Source organism: Dama dama, chromosome 14 (assembly GCF_033118175.1).
Source record: "Dama dama isolate Ldn47 chromosome 14, ASM3311817v1, whole genome shotgun sequence".
Taxonomy (NCBI): Eukaryota; Metazoa; Chordata; class Mammalia; order Artiodactyla; family Cervidae; genus Dama; species Dama dama.
The window spans coordinates 6,437,863-6,462,945 of record NC_083694.1 but is presented as its reverse complement, the minus strand read 5'-3'; positions in this window follow the sequence as shown (position 1 = coordinate 6,462,945).

Sequence of the window (25,083 nt, the reverse complement as noted above, 5' to 3'; positions counted from 1 at the left end):
CATCAATGCAAAGAAATAGAGGAAAACAACAGAATGGGAAAGATTAGAGAACTCTTCCAGAAAATTAGAGATATCAAGGGAACATTTCAGGTAAAGATGGGCTCGATAAAGGACAGAAATGGTATGGACCTAACAGAAGCAGAAGATATTAAGAAGAGGTGGCAAGAATACACAGAAGAACTGTACAAAAAAGATCTTCATGACCCAGATAATCACAATGGTGTGATCACTGACCTAGAGCCAGACATCCTGGAATGTGAAGTCAAGTGGGCCTTAGAAAGCATCACTACAAACAAAGCTAGTGGATGTGATGGAAATCCAGGTGAGCTATATCAAATCCTGAAAGATGATGCTGTGAAAGTGATGCACTCAATATGCCAGCAAATTTGGAAAACTCAGCAGTGGCCACAGGACTGGAAAAAGGTCCGTTTTCACTCCAATCCCTAAGAAAGGCAATCCCAAAGAATGCTCAAACTACCGCACAATTGCACTCATCTCTCACGCTAGTAAAGTAATGCTCAAAATTCTCCAAGCCAAGCTTCAGCAATACGTGAACAGAGAACTTCCAGATGTTCAAGCTGGCTTTAGAAAAAGCAGAGGAACCAGATGTCAAATTGCCATTATCTGCTGGATCATCAAAAAAGCAAGAGAGTTCCAGAAAAACATCTATTTCTGCTTTATTGACTACCCCAAAGCCTTCAACTGTGTGGATCACAATAAACTCTGGAAAATTCTGAAGGAGATGGGAACACAAGACCACCTGACCTGCCTCTAGAGAAATCTGTATGCAGGTCATGAAGCAACAGTTAGAACTGGACATGGAACAACAGACTGGTTCCAAATAGGAAAAGGAGTACGTCAAGGCTGTATATGGTCACCCTGCTTATTTAACTCATATGCAGAGTACATCATGAGAAACGCTGGGCTGGAAGAAGCACAAGCTGGAATCAAGACTATCAGGAGAAATATCAATAACCTCAGATACACAGATGACACCACTCTTATGGCAGAAAGTGAAGAAAAACTAAAGAGTCACTTGATGAAAGTGGAAGAGGAGCGAAAAAGTTGGCTTAAAGCTCAACATTCAGAAAACTAGTATCATGGCATCTGATCCCATCATTTCAAGGCAAATAGATGGGGAAACAGTGGAAACAATGGCAGATTTTATTTTTCTGGGCTCTAAAATCACTGCAGATGGTGATTGCAGCCATGAAATTAAAAGATGCTTACTCCTTGGAATGGCAACCCACTCCAGTAGTCTTGCCTAGAGAATCCTATGGATGGAGGAGCCTGGTGGGCTGCCATCTGTGGGGTCACACAGTCGGACACGACTGAAGCGACTTAGCAGACTCCTTGGAAGTAAAGATATGACCAACGTAGACAGCATATTAAAAAGCAAAGACATTACTTTGCTAACAAAGCTCCATCTAGTCAAGGCTATGGTTTTTCCAGTTGTCATGTATGGATGTGAGAGTTGGACTATAAAGAAAGCTGAGTGCCAAAGAATTGATGCTTTTGAACTGTGGTGTTGGAGAAGACTCTTGAGAGTCCCTTGGACTGCAAGGAGATCCAACCATTTAATTGTAAAGGGAATCAGTCCTGAATATTCATTGGAAGAACCGATGATGAAACTGAAATGCCAATACTTCGGCCACCTGATGTGAAGAGTTGATTCATTTGAAAAGACCCTGATGCTGGGAAAGACTGAAGTCAGGAGGAGAAGGGAATGACAGAGGATGCGACGGTTGCATGGCATCACAGATTCAATGGACATGAGTCTGAGCAAGCTCCAGGAGTCAGTGATGGACAGGGAGGCCTGACGTGCATGGGGTCGCAAAGAGTTGCACACGACTGAGTGACTGAATGGAACTGATGTGTAATATCCTGAAGTAGCAAACAACTCTAATGGCCATCAACACTAATATGAATAAATGAATGGGATTACTAATAAATAACTACATTCATAAGAACAAAAACAAGACTTCAAAAATGTAAATTTGAACAAAAACCAGCATAATAGAATGATTTTTTATTATTTGATTTATATAAATTTCAGGAACATATAATATAGTGGGCTAAAGGTCAGAGCAGCCTTTACTTTTATAAAATAAATGAAAAGCTCATAAATTGAAGGGGGCATGAGAATTTCTTCTAACTTTCTGGAAATACCTTGTTGAACTGGTGGTACTTACATGGTTGTGTTCATGGATGTGTACTGAAAGTTTACTTAACTGTACACTCATGATTCATGTACTTCTGTAGGTAAATTAAATTTCAATTACATATATATATATTTTTTCCATTTATTTTTATTAGTTGGAGGCTAATTACTTTACAATATTGTAGTGGTTTTTGCCGTACATTGACATGAACCAATCATGGATTTACATGTGTTCCTCATCCTGATCCCCCCTCCCACCTCCCTCCCCATCCCATCCCTCTGGATCATCCCAGTGCACCAGCCCTGAGCACATGTCTCATGCATCCAACCTGGACTGGCGATCTGTTTCACACTTAATAATATACATGTTTTGATGCTGTTCTCTCAGATCATCCCACCCTCGCCTTCTCCCATAGAGTCCAAAAGTCTGTTCTATACATCTGTGTCTCTTTTTCTGTCTTGCATATAGGGTTATCATTAACATCTTTCTAAATTCCATATATATGTGTTAGTATGCTGGATTGGTGTTTATCTTTCTGGCTTACTTCACTCTGTATAATGGGCTCCAGTTTTATCCATCTCATTAGAACTGATTCAAATGAATTCTTTTTAATGGCTGAGTAATATTCCATTGTGTATATGTACCACAGCTTTCTTATCCATTATCTGCTTTTGGGCATCTAGGTTGCTTCCATGTCCTGGCTATTATAAACAGTGCTGCGATAAATATTGGGGTACATGTGTCTCTATCACATCTGGTTTCCTCGGTGTGTATGCTGAGGAGTGGGATTTCTGGGTCATATGGCAGTTCTATTTCCAGTTTTTTTAAGGAATCTCCACACTGTTCTCCATAGTGGCTGTACTAGTTTGCATTCTCATCGACAGTGTAAGAGGGTTCCCTTTTCTCCACACCCTCTCCAGCATTTATTGCTTGTAGACTTTTGGATAGCAGCCATTCTAACTGGCATGTAATGGTACCTCATTGTGGTTTTGATTTGCATTTCTCTGATAATGAGTGATATTGAGCACATTTTCATGTGTTTGTTAGCCATCTGTATGTCTTCTTTGGAGAAATGCATGTTTAGATCTTTGGCCCATTTTTTTGACTGGGTCATTTATTTTTCTGGAATTGAGCTGTAGGAGTTGCTTGTATATATTTGAGATTAATCCTTTGTCTGTTTCTTCATTTGCTATCATTTTCTCCCATTCTGAAGGCTATCTTTTCACCTTGCTTATAGTTTCCTTTGTTGTGCAAAAGCTTTTAAGTTTAATTAAGTCCCATTTGTTTAGTTTTGCTTTTATTTCCAATATTCTGGGAGGTAGGTCCATAGTTTCGGAAGTTTTGGCCACAGCAATCAGAGCAGAAAAAGAAATAAAAGGGATCCAGATAGGAATAGAAGAAGTGAAACTCTCACTGTTTGTAGATGACATGATCCTCTACATAGAAAACCCTAAAGACTCTACCAGAAAATTACTAGAGCTAATCAATGAATATAGTAAAGTTGCAGGATTATAAAATTAACACACAGAAATCCCTTGCATTCCTATACACTAACAATGAGAAAACAGAAAGAGAAATTAAGGAAACAATCCCATTCACCACTGCAACAAAAAGAATGAAATACTTAGGAGTATATCCACCTCAAGAAACAAAAGACCTATACATAGAAAACTATAAAACACTGATGAAAGAAATCAAAGGGGACACAAACAGATGGAGAAATATATTGTGTTCATGGATTGGAAGAATCAATATTGTGAAAATGAGTATACTACCCAATGTATAGATTCAATGCAATCCCTATCAAGCTACCAACGGTATTCTTCACAGAACTAGAACAAATAATTTCACAATTTGTATGGAAATCCAAAAAGCTCCAATAGCCAAAGCAATCTTGAGAAAGAAGAATGGAACTGGAGGAATCAATCTGCCTGACTTCAGGCTCTACTACAAAGTCACAGTCATCAAGACAGTATGGTACTGGCACAAAGACAGAAATATAGATCAATGGAACAAAATAGAAAGCCCAGAGATAAATCCACGTACCTATGGACACCTTATCTTCAACAAAGGAAGCAAGAATATACAATTGAAAAAAGACAACCTCTTTAACAAGTGGTGCTGGGAAAACTGGTCAACCACTTGTAAAAGAATGAAACTAGAACACTTTCTAACACCATACACAAAAATAAACTCAAAATGGATTAAATATCTAAATGTAAGACCAGAAACTATAAAACTCCTAGAGGAGAACATAGGCAAAACACTCTCTGACATAAATTACAGCAATTATATATTTTAAAATTATGAAGATGTTTATGTAGATGGTTTTAAGAATATGTCTTAAACCTAAGAATATGTCTTAGGTTTTTGAAGAGTAATCTTACAAAAGTCCAACTTTTTAAGAACAATTTTTTCTAGCTTCTTAAACTGTTTTGTGTCCTGGAATATGAGAATGATCACAGTTTTTCATTTTATGTATAATTCATTCAAAATTACTACTTTCAATGTAAGTGAAGAACAAGTGCAAAACATCATTTTATATGTGAAACATCATTGGGTGACTAGCCCTATATGCATCTTATATCACATAATCATATTTTATATTTTGGGATGGATATAGAAGAGCTCAAACAGACAACAAAAATGCTTTCACAGTGAATACCTGACTGACTGTAGCCGTTAATCTATTCCACAGTGTAGTTTCGAATGTCATATTAAGTTGTAAGTTATTATTCCTATAAAACTGTAAACTGCTATAACACCGAAACTACTGGTGAATAACTAATCAGGATACAATAATTTATTTACAAATTTAAAAATATTTTCTGTGCTTTCATGCCTGCTGATACAGCACATTCCATCTTAGCAAACTGTCTTGTAAAACATCTTCTAAGGTTCTGAAATAAATTCTAAATATAATTGGAAATAAAGCAGCAAAATAGGAACAGAGCCAGGAAGTTTCCTTTAAAAAAGAAACGTCAGGTTTCACGTTAGAAAAATAAAAGTTCTAGCTAAATGGCAACTCACAGCAGTCATTATCATATAACTCTGGATGCAATATGGAAATGCAGGCTAAAATATTCCTGGTCACTGAGTAATGCCATAGGCCTTGTATGAGAAGCAGCAGGAAAGCAAGAGGATGAGCCTGAGGTCACAGTCTGTCACTCACCAGATGTGTTGCCGTGAGACCATTTAGCTTCTCGATCTAAAAAAAAGAAAGAATAATTTTGAACTCCAAGGTGTTTGATAAGCATGCTTTAAAATTGTTGCTTTCTTTCTCTAAGGCACTTCCAGAAGCAGACAGAAAACTATGTGACTTGATTAAAGATCTCTAATGATTTTTGAAATGTCTTTACATTTTATTAACTGATAGATTAAAATATAGTTATGTGTCTGATTCTTGTATTATAATTAGAAATGCTCTATTTTTGTTTCTGGCTACCCTAATTATAAGTATTATTCTGTGCAAATAATACATGTTCCATGCAAATGACACATTTATTTACTTCCCCAGTTTCTTATTATTACTTTGATTTAAGCATATCTTGTCTGAATATATCCCCCTTCATAAATGATAATTTTATTATCAAATTATAGCTCCAATTATAAGTGGTATTAAATTTATTCATCCATAGACTTCTTTTGCTACAAGTACATTAATCAGTATAATAAATGCAAAACTGTAAATATGCTAGAGAAAAATGAAAGGAAGATGCTTGAGTAATTATATTATACAGTATTAACTATTTCATATTTTTGTATATTAGCCAAGAATAACAATTAATGGAAAACCTTTTGGGAGAAAATATGATTTTCTGTAGCAAGCTACAGATGCTTGCTCCTTGGAAGAAAAGGCTATGACAAACTTACACGGTGTACTAAAAAGCAGAGACATCAGTTTACCAACAAAGTTCCCTATATTCAAAGCTATGGTGTTTTCAGTACTCATGCATGGATGTGAGAACTGGATCATAAAGAAGGCTGGGTACCAATGAACTGACACTTTTGAACTCTGATGCTGGAGAAGACCCTTTTGAGAGTCCCTTGGACAGTAAGGAAATCAAACCACTCAATCCTAAAGCAAATCAACCCTAAATATTCATAGGAAGGACTGATGCTGAAGCTGAAACTCCAATATTTTGGCCACCTGATGCGAAGAGTTGACTCATTAGAAAAGACCCTGATGCTGGGAAAGAATGAGGGCGGGAGCAGAAAGGGATGACAGAGGATGAGGTGGTTAGATAGCATCACCGACTCGATGGACATGAGTTTGAGCAAACTCTGGGAGATAGTGAAGGACAGGGAAGCCTGGCATGCTGCACTTCATGGGGTCACAAAGAGTCAAACAGGACTTAGTGACTGAACAACATTCCTTCAGTAAAACATTTACTGACCACCTACTTTGTGATAGTAACTGCAACCTATAAAGTAGGAATATAAAAGGAACTAGAGATAAGAATCTGTTTTAACAAAACTTAAATTTGTGGGAAGGAGAGAAAGGGCAAATTGTAAGCAAATGAACAGATGACCTATATTCAGACAGTGATAAATGTCATCAAGAAAATGAAACTGAATGACCGAAGATGGTGATATCCAGCAGGACCCTGGGGGGCTCTTGAGCACAAAACCTTTCTGTGTTCCCATTTCTTGATTTCAGGAAATAGGCTTCATTTAGCCTCCATAACCTTCCTCAGTTCCAAAGGGGAGATCCAAGCAGTTGTTCATTAGGTAAGGAGGCGATAGAGACAAAGGAGAAAGTGACAGTCAAGAGAAATAACAGTGCAACCTTGGGGCAGCATCCTGGCTCCCTATCAAGGGATACATACAACAATACTTGAGCTGTTTTACAGACATCAAGACCCCTACCAGGTGGGAGAAGTTAACTGTATGCTGCCCACAAGAACATAGACCCCAGATTGGTTAGAACAAGTAGATTGATGATGCTGACTCCCACTTACCTCACCACCAATCAATCAGAAGACTGTCCACAAGTTGATCACGGCCTGTTTGAACCATGATTATAAGACTTCTCACTATCCCTTCCAAGTCGGGACACACAGTTTTGAGGGCGTTAATCCAGCGTGGCCCCCTTTGCTTGGCAAAGCAATAAAACTATTCTTTTCTACTTCAATCGACAATCTGTCTCTGAGATTGAATTAGATGCTGCGGTATAGAGGCTGAACTTCCAGTTCAATGGTAAGCAGAGAAATAAACTAGAGTGGTCATTTATCCTAGGTAAGATTGGTTGAGCTATGCCAGACCTAAAAGATTGATGTAGATTTGAGAATTAGAGAAAAGCGTGACATGAAATCAGTTGTACTGGTCTTAGTTTTACTATTCAGTTCAGTTCAGTTCAGTTGCTCAGTCGTGTCCGACTCTTTGAGACCCCATGAGTCACAGCACACCAGGCCTCCCTGTCCATCACCAACTCCCGGAGTTTACTCAGACCTATGTCCATCGAGTCGGTGATGCCATCCAGCCATCTCATCCTCTGTTGCCCCCTTCTCCTCCTGCCCCCAATCCCTCCCAGCATCAGGGTCTTTTCCAATTAGTCAGCTCTTCGCATCAAGTGGCCAAAGTATGGGAAGTTCAGCTTCAGCATCAGACATTCCAAAGAACACCCAGGACTGATCTCCTTTAGGAGGGCCTGGTTGGATCTCCTTGCAGTCCAAGGGACTCTCAAGAGTCTTCTCCAACACCACAGTTCAAAAGCATCAATTCTTCGGTGCTCAGCTTTCTTTATAGTCCAACTCTCACATTCTTACATGACCACTGGAAAAACCACAGCCTTTATTAGATGGACCTTTGTTGGCAAAGTAATGTCTCTGCTTTATAATATGCTATCTAGGTTGGTCATAACTTTCCTTCCAAGGAGTAAGCGTCTTTTAATTTCATGGTTACAATCACCACTTGCAGTGATTTTGGAGCCCAGAAAAATAAAGTCAGCCACTGTTTCCATTGTTTCCCCATCTATTTGCCATGAAGTGATGGGACCAGATGCCATGATCTTAGTTTTCTGAATGTTGAGCTTTAAACCAACTTATTCACTCTCCTCTTTCACTTTCATCAAGAGGCTCTTTAGTTCTTCTTCAGTTTCTGCCATAAGGGTGGTATCATCTGCATATCTGAGGTAACTGATATTAGTAGTCTGTTCTTTATGTCTGCTAATTATTCAATTTCCATATTTGAATTATCACATTGGCATTAAAAAGGAGATGCACTATCAGGTCACATCGGGAAGCACTGAGTCCAGCCAGGAAAGATGAGATAATCCTTCTCTAGAAATGACAGAATGGTCCCTCCCACTGGAAATGGAGAGAATACGGAGAGAATGTGGTAAAGCCAAGTTTCATTTTGGAAAGAAAGGTGATATTCTATTACCAATGGAATAGATGTGCAGATGAAGGACATGGGAATAATTAACGATGCTTCTAATATTAAGTGATTTAGTATCAAAGTAGAAGATGGTGCCATTTACTAAAATGTGGGTAACTTGGGGTACACAGACACAGAGCAGGTTACATGGAGAATGCAAAGCTACCTTATTAAGCTTAGATGCCTGGAGAACATATCCAATTTGAGATACCTGTATTCTATTCATGTGCCTGAAATTTAGGAATTTTCATCACAAAAATGATATTTAATATTCATGAGGCAAGAGGAGATCACCAAAATGTGGCATATTAAAAATATAGTGGGCAAAAGAACTAAACAGACATTTCTCCAAAGAAGACATATGGATGGCTAATAAACATATGAAAATATGTTCAGTATCACTCATTATTCAGTTCAGTTCAGTCTCTCAGTCGTGTCTGACTCTTTGCAACCCCATGAATCACAGCACACCAGGCCTCCCTGTCCATCACCAACAGCCAGTGTTCACTCAAACTCATGTCCATCGAGTCAGTGATGCCATCCAGCCATCTCATCCTCTGTCATCCCCTTCTCCTCCTGCCCCCAATCCTTCCCAGCATCAGGGTCTTTTCCAATGAGTCAACTCTTCGCATAAGGTGGCCAAAATACTGGAGTTTCAGCTTCAGCATCAGTCCTTCCAATGAACACTCAGGACTGATCTGCTTTAGGATGGACTGGTTGGATCTCCTTGCAGTACAAGGGACTCTCAAGAGTCTTCTCCAACACCATAGTTCAAAAGCATAAAGTTTCTGGCACTCAGCTTTCTTCACAGTCCAACTCTCACATCCATACATGACCACTGGATAAACCTTAGCCTTGACCAGAGGGACCTTTGTTGGCAAAGTAATATCTCTGCTTTTTACATGCTATCTTAGGTTGGTCATAACTTTCCTTCCAAGCAGTAAGGGTCTTTTAATTTCATGGCTGCAGCCACCGTCTGCAGTGATTTTGGAGCCCAAAATCACTTCCCCTGTCTCCCCATCTATTTCCCAAGAGGTGATGGGACCTCAAAACCACAATGAAATATCATGTCATGCCTTCAGAATGGCTGCCATCAAAAAGTCTACAAACAATAAATGCTGGAGAGGGTGTGGAGAAAAGGGAACCCTCTTAAACTGCTGGTGGGAATGCAAACTAGAACAGCCACTATGGAGAACAGTGTGGTGATTCCTTAAAAAAACTGGAAACAAACTGCCATACGACCCAGTAATCCCACTGCTGGCCATATACACTAAGGAAACCAGAATTGAAAGATACATGTGTACCCCAATGTTCATCACAGCACTGTTTACAATAGCTAGGACATGGAAGCAACCTAGATGTCCATCAGCAGATGAATGGATAAGGAATTTTTGGTACATACACACAATGGGATATTACTCAGCTATAAAAAGGAATACATCAGAGTTAGTTCTAGTGAGATAGATGAAATAAGTCAGAAAAAGAAACACCAATGCAGTATATTAATGCATATATGTAGAATTCAGAAAGACAGTTATGATAATCCTATATGCAAGGCAGCAAAAGAGACACATATGTAAAGAACAGACCTTTGGAATATGTGGTGAAGGCTACTGAGAGAATAGCATTGAAACACATATATTACCATATGTAAAATAGACGACCAGAGCAAGTTTGATGCATGAAGCAGGGCACTCAAAGCCAGTGCTCTGGGACAACGCAGAGGGATGAGGTAAAGGGGGAAGTGGGGGGAGGGTTCAGGATGAGGGGTGACACATGCACCCGTGGCTGTTTCAAGTCAATATATGGCAAAAACCGTCACACACACTGTAAAGTAATTATCCTCCAATTAAATAAATAAATTTTTTAAAAAAGAAAAATATATGTATTTGGTTTTATTAATGTGAAGCTTAACTATATGATTTGCAAGTATGTTTGCCAGTGTGTAAATTTAAGCCTGAAACTCATTTCTATTAAAAGTGAAAATGGAAAACTTGAAAAAATTTGTAGGAGTGGTGAAATAAATGATTAATTTTTCAAAATAAATAAATACAAATATAAATATAGCACAGAGAGACTTAAATCAAGCTCTCTGGATTCCTGCATTAAAAATACACGTGAGGAGAAAGCACCACTAAAGGGATGCTGACAGCAAGTGAGAAAATTATTTCATATCTGCGAGCAAGGCAAGTTTGTGTTTCAAGGAGACTGCTAAATACTGAGATCAGACAACAACATTTAATGTGAATTCACTATGACTTAAAGAGAACAGTTCCAGGGAACTATTATTCTCTGCTTATTCTCACTCAGTATGTATTTGAAAAAACCTGTAAGGTGCTATCTATAAGTAGTTAGCATTTTTGCCTTATCTGTGCATAATGTTCTTTCAATTTGTTTTTGACAAAGTCATGAACTTGGAATTGCTTTGTGGCATTTTAATTTATTGTGATGCAATGAGGTTTTTTTTTTTAATGTTCATTTATTTAATATGGGGTATTACTAGCTTTGCATGAAAGAAAGCACATTTCTACAAGTTACAATTGAAATGCAATTGGAGTGAATTGGCTAGAGAAGAGGTGGTAAGGACTGGAGTCAATATCATAGAATACACTTTCTAAAATGCTCACTGTGAAAGAGAGGAAAAAGTAGGGTGATAAACATGAGCAAAGACAGATTTAAGATTTTATAAATGCCTTTTTTGTTTGATTTTTTAGGGCTATACTTCTTTTACTTTTATGTTAATGAAGATGATTTAGTACCACAGGAGAAATTTAGGATCCTGTGTGAAGGTTATTTCAGGAATGAATTCTTTAAGAGGCCTAGAGGTTATGAGAATTTGAGAAAAAATGGAGGATCTGGACAAGACTTTGATAGGAACAGGAATTATCTTTTTTTCCTTTTAAGAAGCTCAAAGGCAGGAATTACGAGTGGAGAGGAAGGTAGTGTAGGATTGCAAATATGAAGCATTTTAGGAGTCTTGCTTATGTTCATTTTTTAAATGAACTATGAGGCAAATCTTGGGGAAGAAGAAGATTCAATTATTCAAAGTGTATGAAAAGGAAAGAGGGTCTGAACTATTCTCGTTAGCTAACAACATAAATTTTCTTAAAAATGAAGAAAGACTTAAAGTGACATGTTTTATTTATTTGATTATTTTATACTCCAACCATATTTAAAGGATTTAACTATAAATATTCATGATTTATGGAATTCTGAGAAATCTAATGCATATTTCACCACAGAAATTTATTATTAACCTAAGATTTTGAAGTGAGTTTACTTCTTTTTTAATATAAAGACTTAGGTTGAGTTTGCCTAACCCCAGCTATATTTAAAGTGAGATGTTTAAAATTTCTTTAAAATTAAGTACAGACAGGTTTTAATTCAGCAATTTTCTCCCATGAAAGGAACAATGTGATTTTGTATCTTCCTAGACTGGATTCATGTTGGGTCAGAGCTTGACTGCCTCTGCCCTCACCTCTAGGCAGGCATAGGCTCCCAGAGATTTCATATATTTTAGTCTAATATTTTGCCTTTCAAGTATACATTAATTTTGAAAATATATACACTGGTCTAATACTAAACTGACCTCTTTCTTGCTTTTCAATATCCTCTACTCTCTTTTTCTAATATCAGTCTACCTAAACTAAGTATAAACTTTATACATAATGATGTTAATCACATAATTATTTTAATAACTGTGTGGAAATGCATTCAATCAACTAGAAGGAAGTGATAAAGTAAATCATGGAGGAATGCAATCTCATGTAGTCACTGAAATATGATATTTATGAAAAGTTCTAATAAAAAGATTTGTGTTACAATGTTAAATGAAAAAACATGAATTACACTGAATTACTTTTCATATTATCTACTTTGTTGCAAAAATTTTAAGCTAGCTTACAAAATCCTATATTATTCAACATGACAAAAATATGTTATACTGGGTAAATGACTGAAAAGGAAAAATTATTAGGGAAAATAAAGTGAAACATTATTCAACGTTACTTCTGAAAATCTGCCAAAGGATGTTTTACACACTTACTGTATTTGGACACAAAATTTACTGTAAGCATCCTCAAAACCAGCTTTTCCTAATAATAAAAACCAAGTTCAGTTATATGATTTAGAGTATCTGCAAGAGAAGGCAAACCGGCTGTTCTAGGAAGAGCCAGCTAAACTTGACATATCACCTACTAGACTTTTCTGTGCTGTCTCAGACTCCTCAGCACTTTATGAGCAAATTTAGTTCTCTTCAGCAGGAAAGGAGATGAAACAAAAGAGAAACATTCAACCAGTTTTCTTAAAAACATCACTGTTATAAATGGACAAATAAAAAGAGTTGAATTATTCTCTGGCTCATCGAGAGACAATCCCAAAGATCCCAACTCATTTATTTGCAATTAAGTGAAAATTCCCCCTGCTGTTACTGTTAATGATGGTGATTAATTATTGTGTCTACACTATTGTTTAAGCAGAAAGAATAAGCCACTGATATGCTGGCCTATAATCATATTCTCTCCCTGATGTGGGAGGGACACGGCCCCACAATTCTGTGATTCCAAATCCTTGGGGCCAGATATATGTTTGAATCTATTTTTAAAACATTTTGATAAGTATTACATTACACAGATTGCAAGCTACATTACACCTCATAAACAAACCTATTAATACTTTGGAGGGAAGCAACTGCATATTCTCACTTGGTCAGATGAAAAAATGACTATGAATAACATTAACAGCATGACAATTTAAAGCATGATTTGCTACCAAATACATTTATAAATGTTTATAATAAAAACAAACTCAGTTTTTACCTTTTTTTTTGGTTGTTTTTAGGAATGGTTGGATGTAGAATCTTGACATGAGCATTCTGTGTGGGGTTGTTGTGAAGGTTAAATGTGGGGATTTAAAACATTTGATTGACACTTGCTGACCGCTCATATACATTACTTATTTTGCCTGCCTTTCTGGCAGACCCTAGGTCCTACCCAGCTTGCTTTTTTATAGGCCTGTGTTGTTGCAAACAGGGAGTGTAAGACAAGAATACATGCATACGCAGCTGTTTTTCTATCATCTATCATTCATCTATCATCTACCCACATACATACATAAAATATAAACATTTGATAGAATCTGTTCCCCATCTCTCTCTGTCTTTCTGCATGTTTTAGGTATCTTTAGTAACATTTCTATTTCAGAAATAAAAACTGTTGATAATCTATTTGTGACAGATTATTAGATTTCTACCTCCCGATGATAGTATTTATTTCTTGCCATTTTAATTTAATCACAAGATTACCAGCTGACCTGCACTAGAAACATAGTTATAAAACTTGAGTGGGATGAACTGAGAGTGTAGCACTGGCACATTTGCACTCCCATGTGTAAACAGAGAGCTAGTGGGACGCTGCCATAGGGCACAGAGAGCTCAGCTCAGCGCTCTGTGATGACCTGGAGGGTGGGATGGGGGGCGGGCAGAGGCTCACGAGGGAGAGAATATATGTATACTTAACAACTGATTCACTTCACTGTACACGAGAAATTAACACAACGTTATAAAGCAATTACACTCCAATACAAATAAAAAATAAAATTAATTAGTCACCATTATCAACCTCAAGTGGTGCTTCTCAATGAATGAAGTGTTAGTCACTCAGTTGTGTTCGACTGTTTGCGACCCCATGGACTGCAGTCCACCAGGCTCCTCTGTCCATGGGATTTTCCAGGTAAGAGTACTGGAGTGGGATGTCATTTCCTTCTCCAGGGGATCTTCCAGGCCCAGGGATTGAACTCAGGTCTCCTGCACTGCAGGCAGATTCTTTACTGACTGAACTATGAGAGAGGCCCACTTCTCAATATCTCTATTAAAAATGATTTGACTTCATCAGTTATACACATCGATTGAACATCTACCCACAGTAAAAGATCCACTGTTGAGTTTTTGTTGCATTGCTCTCTCTGTAGAGAAATCTAACTGCACATGTTTATGAATTGCTTAAATCATTATTATTCTTTATAAATCCACAGACGTACTAAGATAGATTTGCCAAGGAACAATAAGTCTTCTTTCACTATAATAGAACCCACTCCATTAAGGCAAATGTTCATTAGTAACGTGTTTGTGCTTTGAGTGAGGACTACGTTATGAATCATTATTTCATTTTGGAGCAGACGATGTATGAAAAAATTTCAGGAAAACATCAAGCCGTCATCATTTGGGCTAATCTAAGTGATTCCAGAAAGCACTTTAACATCACAATTTTATACATAATGGACCAAGAAGGGAGAAATCTTGTTTCTGATTTGCAAGCTTGCTGTGATCAGCTCCCTGAAGTCACAGGAACCAAGGAAAATTGGCCAAAAATGACCTTTTGAAGGTGATGAAGTGAGGCTGGTCACCATGAAGGACATTGCCTCATACAGGGTAATTATTATGATGGCTCTTGCAAAAATAAGCTCTGATGCCACTAGAACAGATGGAACTTTAGACTAACCAGATAATATGTTTAGTGCACCTACTCTTACACAGTTTTAGAAAATAAACATTTGAAACATTGTAAAATTGAATACACTTGTCTCTAAATGTTACTGAAATTATTTTGAAATGGTTTTACGAGTAATGCTGATTTTTTTTCTGTTTTCTTTATTGTGATTTACTAAACTGAACTTCATACAACCCCAGAAAGTAAGCACATTGCATATCACTGTATTACTGTGGAGGGAAAAGAGCATGGGAAGATTAAATACCTTGCCTAATACCTCAACCAGAATTAAAATTCTAAAGGTCATGTTCATAAATACTAAAGAGTAGATATACTTGCTCATCTCAAAAAAATAAAAATCAAACTTAAAAGTATGGAGCAGATTTTAATAAGCTAGAGACACTTTTTTAAGCCTTTTATTTTATTTATTTATTTATTTTATTTTCAGTCATGCAACACAGCATGTGGGGTCTTAGTTCCCTGACCTGGGATTGAATCAATGCCCCCCTCCCCCCCGACATTGGAAGTATAGTCTTAACCACTGGACTGTCAGAGAGGTCCCTAGAGACTCTTTTTAATACTAGGACAAAGTCTGGGAGTGTAGAATGGAAATCCAATAAGAGTTTAAAAATGGATCAGTAAAATCAAGTCATTGCCTTATTTTAATCTTGACGTTACATATACTGATATTTTTATATCTCTTTTATGGTTTCTACTCTTTCCAAAACCAATTTGGCAAAAATAAAAATTAAAAAAATGTGGAAGATGCCAGGAATAAGTAACAGTTATGCTAAATTATAAAACCACATAAATTAGCTTTCACTTCCAGCCTATATGAGCAGAGAACAGATTTAATTAGCTGATAGTGCTTGAAAGCAAATAGATCCTTGTCTGGGGAGAGAAGGAGCATAGGATGGGGAGAAATAAATTTCAAAGAGCATGAGGAAACTCTTGGAGGTGAGAGGCTCAGAATCTTGATTGTGCCAGTACTTTCACAGATGTAAAAGGGAAGAATTTAGACAAAAAATTGGTGGTTATCCTCCATTTAACTGGCATTTGACATACTGAATGTTGATGAGATAACCAAGAAGCTGTGAGTTTGGGAATTTTTATCTTCATGGATACTGAAACCACTGAGTTATCAAAGTAGAAATTATGAAGATAAGATATCTAACCAAGAATTACAATCATAGAGTGAGAGGCCAACTTGGGTATTTGAAAAATGCTTTCAATATGAAGAGATACAGGGTGGTTTACACTAATGACAAAAAATACAAACCCAAATGCTTTAAGGAAGACTAGAATAAGGAGGTTCCAGAAGCACCACTGGGGAGCAAAGCACTGAGATACAGATACCAGGAATTTAAAATCAGTGAGGTGCACGGAAAAATCACAAGAATATGAGCAGGGAGGTGCAGCAGGTACTGTGGAATCACTGAATTTTTTAGTGCATTTTTATAGAAAGTCTTGTATATTAAGATAGTTGAAGAGTCTAGTTGAGTTCCTTGGCTTTAAATTGTATTCCCTTAGAAACTATATACCTGAAATTTACTCTCAGATTATGTCTCTTATTATTTTGAGGAAAACAAAATTTTAATTCCATTCTTATGAAAAAAATAATTTTCCAACATAAAAAGTTAACATAACTCCAGGTAACAGTTAGTGTGTTAACTGCTAATATCCACACAGAATTTAATTAGACTTAATATGTGTATCAATCAAAGTGTGGTTAGCCAGAAGCAATAATATCTACTACTGTGCTCAAAAGAACTGATTTATGGTTCACTGCTGTGCTGTAAGATAATAAATAAAGAGCAAGAGAAGACATCACATTTTAATCCCACTAATCCAAGTTGACAATTTTATTGATAAAGGTAAAGATCAAGTATTCCTATGCAGTAATATTTTCTAAATGACTATGTATTTTAGTCATTAAGTATCTAGAGCATAAATGCAAATGAAACTAAAATTAGTTGAACTAGAGAAATGAAAATGAGCACTACAGACAGCACATGAAAAAAATGTATAAAATTCATTCCAATGATTTGATTCCTAATGTTTGAAACTTCCACCAGTAACTAATCCAAGATGCATGCAGAGAAATACATGTGTTAACTTTTGTACATAATTAGCAACACTGTACATTATGTAGACAAAGGGTGAATATTTACCTTATTCTCTAAATGTTAACACTACTGAGTGAATGCTAACATGATAACACAGTTCCCTCCTTAGGGCTTTTGAACCTGGAATGTTATTCCCCAGTCTCTATGCATGACTTGCTTCTTCTTGTCTTTCACCCTAGTTGTGTATCTATTATCATCTTAGTACAAATTCAAAGAAAAATACTAATCTGTGAGTTACAGAAATTACTCAAACAATATAGTAAATTCCATCATCAGACATCAGGTTTAAAATTGATTCTTAAATTACAAGCATTGAGGGTTTGTTTGTTTTTTCTTTTTCTTTTTTCCCTTCTTTGTAATTTTCCTTTCTGTTACTAGGGCAACAATACCTGTATTTAGAGGCCTCCACTGGATTGGAAATATGATGATCTAATAGTGGCAGATGGTCTACTTCAAGGATCATTTTGGCAACATTTTAATTCCAGGCAAACTTTCCTCTCCAATTTAGCATCATTTTGAACTTCTGCTGACATTCCTTTAACTGTTCTTTATCAAAGAATTGCTGACAAGTTATGAAATATTTTTTTTTTAGTCTGAGAAAAACTTGATTACAAAAATAAGCCACTGCCATCAATAAACCAAGTATTTTATCAACTCAGTTTTCAATACAATGCCTGTCTTCTTATTCTCCTTTTCACTTGTATCATGATTGGTAATGTTTAAACAAGTCAATTTAGAGAGTAGGTCTAATATTGTTACCTGTTGAACTTAACCCTAAAATGAGCCAAAAATTCAGTTTTTCTTCCATGGTAGTATAACTCCGGAAAATACATTAAAGTAGTCCTTTAATTTAATGAGGGTCTTAATGTGAAACTACATGTTGCTGACTGCTGTTTATTAAGTGTAAATGAAATAAATTTCTTTAGATTCAGGGGAATGAGGTCGAAAAAGGTAAATTTTGATTTTTTCCCCTTCTAAGAATACTTTACATGTGATTTACTGTATTTAAGTAATTTCTATGATACAGGGCCAATGCTACTAGGAAGTGTTATTTCCCGGTTGTACAAAACAGTATTTAAAGTAAAACAACAAAAATCATTTTGATGGGCAATCTTAAGTATTTACTTTGCTTCAAATATTTTTCAGTTATTTTTTAAAAAATCGGACAAGCAAACATGTCACAGGGCAGGCTACATTCTACCTTAGATATTGTGTAAAAAAAGAAATACTAACCTGGCAGAAACAAAATGCTATGAGGTCATTATAAGAAAGAAAGAAAAATAATTGTTTAAAAGAACTAAAAAGTTACACAAGTTTAGTGTTTCATATATTTAGAAGTCATTCAAAAACCGATTTTTATTTTGGTATTTTTATAGTTTTCCACTGAAAGTAGCTAGATCATTAGAAGAATTTAAGGTCAGGACAGAATGAAAGATGGATTATGTTTATAGATTCAATTATGAGCTAAGATACATAGGATTGAAGAGCAAAAATAATGATTACTAAATTTAGCATATGATTTCAGAGTTAAGAGAACTTATTAAATGGTCTTATTTGACATTCAAAATGACCCTGTCTGATGGTCACAGATCTCATTCTCCTTTTACTGATGAAAAAAATAGGGAAGAAATATTGAGCAAATCATCTGAAATCATGTAGCCAATAATTATTAGAGTCTGGACTTGATAACAGGTCTCCTGAATTTGGATCCAGAGACTTTCATATATGCAAGGGAAAGTTCAGCCGCTAAGAATATGAATGCCCAAATAAATACCACTGCAGTTTTGAATGTTATGTATTCAAATTATGGGGCTTCCCTGATGGCTCAGCAGTAAAGAATCACCTCCCAAATGCAGGAGACACAGGTTTGATTCCTGGGTCGGGAAGATCCCCTGGAGAAAGAAATGGCAACCGACTCCAGTACTCTTGCCTGGGAAATTCCATGGACAGATGAACCTGGCAGGCTACCGTCCACAGGGTCATAAAAGAGTCTGCCATAACTGAGAGGCTAAACAACAACAATTCAAATTATGAGTGAAGTCGAAATTTTGTTGTTGTTATTGCTTGGTGCTTTGTGTTCATTTTCTTCATTCCAGTAGCAGGTTCTCTTGAAATGTTTGGTCACCATGATTCTTGAAGCATTCAGAAATCATCCTGAGTGTTACCAATAATTTCACTGTGATTATACAAATTACAACTTCTATTTGTTTACATTCTGATTTGAAAAAAAAAAAATTAGGAGGTAATTAACTGATTTTTTAGGTACCTATAAGCTTTAACTCTACTCTTCTGGTTTATGCCCAGTCTTACCATGGAGAGAGGAGTTCACTTCATTGTCGTTCAGTCGTGTCAACTCTTTGTGACCTCACGGATTGCAGCATGCCAGGTTTCCCTGTCCTTCACTATCTTCCAGAACATGCTCAAACTCACGTCCATTGAGTCGATGATGCCATTCAATCATCTTGTCCTTTGTCATCCCCTTATCCTGCCTTCAATCTTTCCCAGCATCATGGTCTTTCCTAATGAGTCAGCTCTTTGCATCAGGTGGCCAAAGTATTGGAACTTCAGCATCAGTCCTTCCAATGAATATTCAGGATTGATTTCCTTTAGGATTCACTGGTGTGATCTCCTTGCAGTCCAAGGGACTCTCAAGAGTCTTCTCCAACACCACAGTTCAAAAGCATCAATTCTTCAGCACTCAGCCTTCTTCTTTTTTTTTTTTTTTCATTTATTTTTATTAGTTGGAGGCTAATTACTTCACAACATTTCAGTGGGTTTTGTCATACATTGACATGAATCAGCCATGGATTTACATGTATTCCCCATCCCGATCCCCCCTGCCACTTCCCTCTCCACCCGATTCCTCTGGGTCTTCCCAGTGCACCAGCCCCGAGCACTTGTCTCATGCACCCAACCTGGGCTGGTGATGTGTTTCACCCTAGATAATATACATGTTTTGATGTTGTTCTCTCGAAACATCCCACCCTCGCCTTCTCCCACTGAGTCCAAAAGTCTGCTCTGTACATCTGAGTCTCTTTTTCTGTTTTGCATATAGGGTTATCATTACCATCTTTCTAAATTCCATATATATGCGTTAGTATACTGTATTGGTCTTTATCTTTCTGGCTTATGTCACTCTGTATAATGGGCTCCAGTTTCATCCATCTCATTAGAACTGATTCATATGAATTCTTTTTAATGGCTGAGTAATATCCCATGGTGTATATGTACCACAGCTTCCTTATCCATTCATCTGCTGATGGGCATCTAGGTTGCTTCCATGTCCTGGCTATTGTAAACAGTGCTGCGATGAACATTGGGGTGCACGTGTCTCTTTCAGATCTGTTTTCCTCAGTGTGTATGCCCAGAAGTGGGATTGCTGGGTCATATGGCAGTTCTAAGCCCAGTTTTTTAAGAAATCTCCACACTGTTCTCCATAGCAGCTGTACTAATTTGCATTATGGTCCAACTCTTACATCCATACATGACTACTGGAAAAACCATAGCTTTGACTATATGGACCTTTGTTGGCAAAGCAATGTCTCAGCTTTTTAATATGCTGTCTAGGTTTGTCATGGCTTTTCTTCCAAGGAGCAAGCATCTTTTAATTTCATGGCTGCAGTCACCATTTGCAGTGATTTTGGAGCCCAAGAAAATAAAGTCTGTCACTGTTTCCACTGTTTCCCCATCTATTTGCCAGCAAGTGAGGGGACTGGATGATGTCATGATCTTCATTTTCTGAATGCTGAGTTATTTCAGTTTTTTCACTCTCCTCTTTCAGTGTCATCAAGAGGCTCTTTAATTCCTCTTCTCTTTCTGCCAGAGTAGTATCATCTGCATATCTGAGGTTATTGATATTTCTCCCAGCAATATTGATCTCTTCATACTGCCAAACAATTCTCCAGACACCAGCTGTGTGTCCTATAATTCAACTCAATTAAAACACAAAATTTACCTGATTTACATGGAGACTGCATCATACTCTAAAAGTTAGAGGATCAGCCCCTTAGGACACTGCCCTCCTCCACATATCTGAGACACCAGTCACAGGCCCAAGGTTGTCACCTGTATTTCTACCTGACTGGCTGTAGATCACAGGTTCGCATAAGTCCCTCCTTGAGTTCTAGTACTTGCTAGAGTGGGTGACAGAACTCAAGAAACCCACTTACTCACTTGGCTACCATTTTTCTATAAAAAGATATAACTTGGGATGTGCCAGACATGTAGGGCAAGGTATGAGGAAGGGCGGGAACTTCCACAACCTCTGAGAGCATCACTCTCCCCATGTGTTCACCAGCCCAGAAGCGCTTACACAGTCATTCTGGATGTTCATAGAGGCTTCCCAACTAGCTAGGGTTGAGTAAATCACAGACCTTCAGTGACTACTTCAATTTTTAGCCCCTCTCCCTTCTCCAGATATCCTCAGAGGGGACTAAATGTTCCAATTCTCTAACCACAATGTTGGTTCTCCAGACCACCAGTCTCCACCTTTTGATGCTTTCAAAAGTCACCTTATTAACTTAAACCCAGTTGTGGTAGAAAGGGGCTTGCTATAAATAATAAGACACCATTTCACCTTTGTGGCTCTGGAGTTTTCTAGCAATTGAGGACAAAAGACTAAATATTGTAAGAAAAACGCTACCATTGCTCTTGCTTCTCAAGAACTTCCTCTTGTCCCATTATCTCTATGTGGCATGACAAACATTTGTTTTCTAGACACTGGCTTTTCCTATCTCTCTGTAAACTGTTTCCTCCCCTTTATAGTCCCAGACCCCCACACCTTCTCCTCAGCTCAGGATGGCACACAAGCCTCAGTCAGCTGACTGTCTTGAGTCCTCTAAAGTTTTTGTGAGGTTCCATATACACAGAATCACATTTGTTTTTCTTATGTCAACTTAATTATTAGGCCAGCCAAATTAACCTTCATGAGAAGAGGAAAACTTTTCCTCTTTAACAGTGCTAATGTAAAATGTCTTAGCTCTGGACACTGCACGATAATTATGTAAGTGGTTATCACTAGCAGAAGGTTGGTAAATGTTACAGAGTAATTGATGTACTATTTCTGGAATTTGCAATGATTTCATAATTATTTCAAAACAAATTTTTAAAAGTTTATCAAATGTAAAACAGTATTTCTTTGTCTGGGCTTGCCCTTTTACATAGTACATAAGCCAGCTAAAATGACGGAATCTGAAATGTAACAAATATATCAGCTTAGATGATTATATATGCCAAGTACTACACAAAAAATTAGTTATGTATTATAAAACTTCCTAAGTATTCTTTTATCCATTGATGAATAAAATATTTACTCATAAGCTAAGTCTGAAATAGAATAATTTATTCAATCTTTCTTTAATGAACATTAACTGAAAGCTTATCAAGTGCTTAGAGTTTATTTGATAACCATTACCTGGACTGCTTTTGGAGTGATGGAATGGGTATATAAAGAAACTATAGCAGGGAAATTAGCAAAATGGAGAACTGGAAAGAACAGTCCTAAATTTTCACTATAAGTAGTTATCACAATGGCCACATGGACACCTGAACTGCTATATGTCAACAAAAATCATAAAGATCAGACTCTGCCCACTCATAAGGTATAGTTTGTAAATTTATGGCCTTATTATAAATTACATTGCATTTTATGCTTGAATTTTTCATATTAGCTTAATGCAAAGTAGGAACATAATAAATATTTTATAACTACGTCATCTTATTCTTTTGTGACCCAGTGGACTGTAGCCCGCCAAGTTCCTCTGTCCATGGGATTCTCCAGGCAAGGATACTGGAGTGGGTTGGCATTTCCTCCTTCAGGGGATCTTTCCAACCCAGGGATTGAACTCAGGTCTCCTCCACTGCAGGCAGATTCTTTACATCTGAGTCACTAGGGAATCCCATTCCTTTAATAAGAATACTCAAATGGTCCCAGCTACTATTAAAATCTTACTGGAAGCTTTATCAGTACTTGACAATGTTATTATTTTCTCTTTGTTGTCTGGATCAACTATTTGCATTTCTAGATTCTTTGATTTTATAAATCTCTCTCCCATCACTTTTGAGATGAAGCTTTTCTAGCTCAGAAAAACTTTTTTTTGAAATAGATTTATCTGTTTAAAAAATACAATTACAGTAATGAATATATTAGAGAAGTTTTTTTTTTTTTTTTTAATTCAAAATAGTTTAACAGAAGAGAGCTTCTTTTATGTAACGGACTTGATTCTCAAGAACAGTTTTTTTCCAGTAACTGTATAATATTAAACATGCAAAATAAGTACTGCTAAAAATACATGCGATATTTAGGGAAAATGAAACATTTTTGCAAGTATAATTACAGAGAGTGCTTTGTTCCTTTTATGTTTTAGTTTTCCTCTACATGTTTTGCCTTGAGTTAGAAAAAATGCTTTTGATAATATTCCTTTTGTAGTGTTTTGAAAGTCTTTGGAGAGACAGGAATGTTTCACTTGTGAAATCATTTATAGGGAAACTAGTGTGTGGACTGTAACAGCACTGCACCCATTTGCATTTTATTTTTCTGAATAAATCCTGAATTCAGCACAATGTAATTATAGTGACTGACAAAATGAACACTAACTCAACAGAAATAAGAAAATGGGCCTAGTCTGTCTTGCTTCTGAAAAGTAATTACACAGCAGCATCGAGAAACTAAGAATCATCTTGTAAAAATTACTAAATAGAAATCCTGGAAAATTCTATGGCAGAACATAAAGGCTATTTTAAATATCTTGCTAAAACAGGTCAACAGAAACTATTCCACATAATGTGTCTGAAATATCTATATATCTCTGGATTGCTTTTTTCCATTGTGTGCTGGCTTTCTTAGAAGGCCAATTTTGGTCTGACATGGAGAGATAAAAGAAACATTTTTTAAAGTGTTTCTTAGTTTAGAAACCCTGACTCACACCCATTATCTCCATAACTAACCCTAGGATTATAGTTACTGCCTCCTCAAAATTAGTTTTCTCTAGCTATGCAGTTTTGCAGTTTCTAGTGCATAACTGGGTGCTTCTAGCACTGCTACAAAAAACACTCTAGGATCCCCAGGGGCAGTTTTCAGAATTCATGGAAAGGATCCCTGTTATTTTAGCAATTTATAGGTGAGGTGCAGCCCATGATCTTATGATCTGCCACCTCAGAGGATCAGACATTCTCCCTGCTCTAAGACCCTGCCTGATGCTGGGAAAAATTGAGGGTAGGAGAAGGGAGCGACAGAGGATGAAATGGTTGCCTGGCATCACTGACTCAATGGACATGAGACTGAGAAAAATCTGGAAGATAGTGAAGGACAGGGAAACCTGGCATGCTGCAGCCCAAGGAGTCGCAAAAAGTCAGACACGACTGAGCAACTGAACAACAACTGCTGTGCTTCTTCCTCTCCCTCAAGACAGACAGCCCTCAAGAGAATTCTTCATTCATGGAGCAACACTAGTCTGATAGATCAGATTTATGATTACTTACTACGAAATTAAGTTTATGTGTTTACAAGGATAGTTTACTTCAAAAGTTAAATAAAAATATTAATGTAAATATTTCCATACTTTCAAAAATCACTCCAAACACAGTAGAAACCAAACCTTGTTGGGAATTAGACAGAGTTCTCACCAGTCATGTTCCTAACTCAGAGTCCTGACTGCCTAGTGTAGATGTGGATCAAGACACTGGAAGTCTAATTGGCTTTTATTAGCATCATATTCAAATTAAGTCACAAATTCCATACAGATACATACAGAATTACTTCAGAAGTATATAAAAATGATAGATGCTGATTACCTTCCACAGATCCAAAATACCTTCTCCTAAAACGACTGGAACCAGACCATAATCACTTTACAACCACTGCCTGTTGGAGCCTGGATGGTTTTGTTTGAGATGACTCAGTTGATGATGGGCTTCCTTGGAGGCTGAGTGGTA